Genomic DNA, 4848 nt, shown 5'->3' on the forward strand with positions numbered 1-4848 from the left:
GGCAGGCAGGCCAGGATGCCTGGCGGGCGAAGACCGGCCTCGCCGCCGCCGCCGCCTCCTCTCCGGCAGGCAGGCAGGCCGAGCGGGCGGGGAGGAATGACTTCGTTGCCACCACCACCTCTTCGGAGCCGGCGGGCGGGGGGGAGGACAGGCCTCGCCGGCCGCTGCCACCGCCGCCGAGCTCGGCAAAGGGGGGCGAGGACAGGCCTCTCCGCCTCGGAGCCGGGCGGGGGGGACCGGCCTCGCCCTCGCCGCCTGGGGGAAAACGAGCGGGGGGGAGAGGAGACGGAGCTCTTCTCCCCCCCCGCGAGTATCGCGGGTCCCCCTCTTGTGTGTGTGTGTGTGTGTGTGTGTGTGTGTGTATATATATATATATATATATACACATACACTTTATTGCTTTTACACTAAAAACGACAAGAAATCATAGAGAGAGGAGGGGAGCTATAAACTACAGGAGAAAGTAAAGATAACCACTAAAAGCCCAAGAGGTGGTGGTCATACATTGCTTACAAAATTTTACATCGCATATATTATGATTTGTTACATTGAAGGTGATCAGTAATATAATCGCTCATATATTTGGACATTAACTATATAGAGAGTAATACAAAAGCATTGCTAACTGTTAATAAAACAAACTTTAGCGAAAAGAAACATCTCATTTTTTGTCCTTTCCCCCCCTCAGTAGATAGCCTTGTTGAGATTTAGAGAGAGTAGTTTTAGGAGCAGCCACCCCACGTTCCAAGTCAGATTCTTCTTCAGTGGGTGTAGATGTTGTTTCTTCTTTACTTCCCTTGTTGATATCTTCTTCTGGTTTATTGTTGTCCCCTGTTGAACCTTCCGCTGTTCGTCACTGTCGCAAAAACTCTTGAACCTTTATGACAGAGTCAATTCTTTCCTTCTTTTCATTAAATTTGAAGAATATGTTTTCAGGTATAATTCATTTGTAGGGAATGTTGTTTTTTTGCCAAAACATTGCCAAGTCTTTATATTTTTCCTCTTCTTCCTTATTCCAAAAGGGATGTCTTTCAACACTTTAATTTCTTTGCCATCAATTTTTAGAGTAGTTCTATTTGTTGCTTTAAGTATTTGTTCTCTAACATGTCATTTGGAGAATCTCACCACAATCTCACCGGGCAGATTCTTCTTAATATATTCTGAATATGTCCTGTAGGCCATATCCATTTCACTTTGTAGTAAATCCGCGTTTATTTTTGCAACCAGTCCTAAAACTTCACTTAAAATCTGCTTTAAGTTTTCCCCTCTGTCCTCTGGAACTCCCTGAAATCTCAGAACAAAGCTTGCTTTTTCCATTTGTAACTGTAAAAGCTGAGTCTCATCAGGGGTTCTCTTCTTTTCCATTTCCTGCAATCTCTTTTTAAACTTTTTAGTCTTGGTATCAATTTCCTTGACCTCAGTAACTGTTTGCGCTGTCTTTTTTAGTAATTTCATTTACCTGTTGCTGCTGAGCAGCGAAGTTCTGATTGAGTGTTGTCATTTGGTCCAGCAGAGGGCTCAATGCATCTGCTGTCATTTTGGGAAAGTCTATGGTTGTGTCCGGTCTTGTGACTGGAACAGAGGAGCTAGGACTTCCTGAAGAAAGTTTACTTTTAAGCAGCTTCTCCTTCTCCACTTTCTTCCCCACCATCTTTTGAGGATGTTTACTTTTTTAAAATAGTTCCCAAAGTCTCTAAAGTTTGAAAATATGCTTAGTGGTCTCTTGAAAACTCCCTATTATAGTCCATTGCTGCTTTTAGTCCCGTCCCCTCTTAGAATGTAGTTTAAGTCCATTTATTTTCTTTCGCGGGTAAGTTCCCCCCCCCCTGCTTACTTTATGGGGACTTTTAGCCGTTTCTCCAGTGTCTTAGCTTCAACAAAAGTCACACTTCATCGTAGATCTTGCGAGCCATCAAGTGAACCACTCGACCTCCACTTGCTTATCCCGGTAAGCAGCCCTAGTGACATTGCTGACAACGCAGCAATGGGACCCTCGCTTGTCCCGGTAAGCAGCCCTAGTGCCATTGCTGACAACACAGCGGTGGGACCGTCGGGGCATCGGTAAACCTCAATCCGTTGGCAGCTAGGGCTCCTGGGTGGGTGTGGACCTTCACACCCCCACCCATCCGCTGGTCATGGATCGTGTCCCTTGGGGCTCCAGAGGGACGTGTCTGCCATTAGGTTGCCGAAAACCGGAACTCCAGAATGCCTGTCTTAACGGGGGTCCACAAGTACCAGCTTGGCTTTTTACCTGGCTTCTGTTTGAACTCACCACCAGCTTCCTTCCCTCCCAAATCTCCTGTTTGAACTCGCCACCAGCTTCTTCCCCTCTCAGAAGTCCTATAGCTGTTCAGAGGGCTAGGAGGAGACGTCTGACTTTCTTTCCGCTGTGTTGGGTACATAGAGAAGGAACAGTGGGAGAGACAATTGAGAGAATGGAATGAAGACTATATGTGTTGGTGGACATCATTACCAAAGGACCAGGGGCACGTGCAAGTGGATTTCATCTGCCTTGGTCAGTGGCACCGCAAGTTATCTACTAGCATTCTTGTGAAGGGACTCCTACCTCTCCGATCCTGCAAGAATACAGCTTACCCAAATACATGCCTCACGCCCCCTGCGTTTAAGAACAGGAATCTCTTGCCCAGTCCTGCAACTCTCTTGAGAGCTTCTGCCATCTCCAGACCTGGTAGACCACTAGCTTACCTTCTCCTGCTGGCCATGTGTTGTAACTACAGGTGATCCTGAATGGGAGCATAGAAGCGAACATGAAGCAAACACACAAGCAGTTGTCTAGGCTAGGTTTCGAGTGCCAGGAAGTCGGGGTTATCGATCAAACCAAGGTTGTCCCAGTGTTCTTGCTTTTGCTGTCGGTAGAGCTTTCAATCAACATCTTTCTGCGGTGCAGATAAACTCAGTAGCTCTGCAGGACTCCTGAAGTTACGTTCACCGTGGCCTAGTTCTCAGCACCGAAGAGCTCAGCCTTGTAGGAAATGCTCATGAACAGATGAAGCCGCCTTGTATTAAGCCAGCCCGTTGACCCATTTGACTCACTATTATCTGCTCTGAGAAAGCGGCAGCTCTTCAGCTTCTCAGACAGAAAGATCTTTCCCGATATCTGCTGCATGAGATCCTTTTAACTGGAGAGGTGGGGGTTTAAGCTGTCTCCAAATACACAAAACAGCATTTCCTAATCGTCTGGTATCAGATTTTTCTTCTGGATCAAAATTGGAGGATCACTCGAGTCTTTAAAAGATGATGCGTGCAGATTCTTTTTTTCTTTTCTTTTTTGAGCCCCCGGAGGGGATTTTTTATTATTTTTTATCACTACAAAAACTACAACAGAAGAAAAGGGAGGGGAAACTACATATACGGGATAAAGTAAAGAACCCACTACTAACTAAAAACCCAAGAGAGGAGATCCTCCAACTAGCTTAGATGCATCAAGTCTTCCATCATTAATCCCTTTATAAACTGAGTCAAACATTTTTACCACTTTTTCTTTAAAACTTAGATTTAAACTGTCAAGCAACAGTACCCCCCAATCATCCCATAACAAAAGTCTCAAAGGCACAATTCAGAGTCCTTCAGCCTTTACTTCTCTTTTCCCCTTCTCTTCCGCAGCTTATAAGGACTTTTGGGGGCTATGCATGCAGATTCTTAGCACTGTTCAAGAATAGGCAAAGAGATCTTCGTTGCAAATGGGAGGTAGCTCAGTTCCTATTGCTTCCTTTTGTTCCACCCTTTTGTTTGCTCAGTCAAGGATGGGATTGTGGTTCTTCACAAATATTGACATTCTTGAGTTTCCCCCCATTCCTCTCAGCTGTAGCCTGAACTGACTAAGGTAAAAGGTAAAGGTCCCCTTGCTCGAAAGCCAGTCGAATCCGACTCTAGGGTTGCGGTACTCATCTCCGTTTCCAAGCCGAAGAGCCAGTGCTGTCCAAAGACGTTTCTGTGGTCATGCGGCCGGCATGACTAAACACCAAGGCGCACGGAACGCTGTTTCCTTCCCACCGAAGTGGTACCCAGGGGTCATTTCCTGCAAGAGCGCACAGGAGCGGAGCTCCTGCAGTAAAGAGCCCAGGGGGCGGGCACATGCAACAAGCCCCACCCCCTATTCCCAGCAGGCCTCAGTCAGAGCAAGAAGCAGCCAGGTGTAGAGCTCCCCCCGCCCCCCCGGTTGAAAACAGTCCAGTGGCACCTTTAAGACCAAGTTTTATTCAGGTACAACCTCTCCCTCCTCTGTGAGGACAGATCTGCACGTTCCCCCCCCCCCCAATAGCTAGCAATCCAAAACAGTCCAGTGGAGCCTGAGCAGTGGGTGTTGCCTTCTGACACACTTCTGGTGATGTCAGGGGGTGTGGCATATGCAAATAAGTTATGCTAATGAGTTACGCTAATGAGCTCCTGCACCTCTTTTTCTACAAAATGACCCCTGGTGGTACCTATTTATCTACTTGCAATTTCTTGCTTTCGAACAGCTAGGTTGGCAGGAGCTGGAACTAGAGATGGGAGCTCACTCCATCATGCGGCACCCGGGTCTCGAACTGCTGAACTACTGACCTTCCACAGCCTGCAGTTCAGCGTCTTAACCACTTGAGCCACCGCAGCTCCTTGAACTGACTGGGGGCATCCTGAAATTCTTTCCCTTACTACCCATATATGGGCATAATGGGTAGCAAGGGACCTCTGTGCCTTGAGGGGCATAATGGATGCCTCCAATATTGTAGCTTCATTAGCTAAGGCACACTTGAGCTCTTCTTTCGATGTGTGGTTTAGGAATCACCATTTGAGATCGTATACCATTTCCCATCGCCATAGGAGCAAAAAAGTTAGAGATGACTTCCT

The sequence above is a fragment of the Gekko japonicus genome, unplaced genomic scaffold (genome assembly GCF_001447785.1).
Source record: "Gekko japonicus isolate JY-2015 unplaced genomic scaffold, Gekko_japonicus_V1.1 scaffold76, whole genome shotgun sequence".
NCBI classification, from domain to species: domain Eukaryota; kingdom Metazoa; phylum Chordata; class Lepidosauria; order Squamata; family Gekkonidae; genus Gekko; species Gekko japonicus.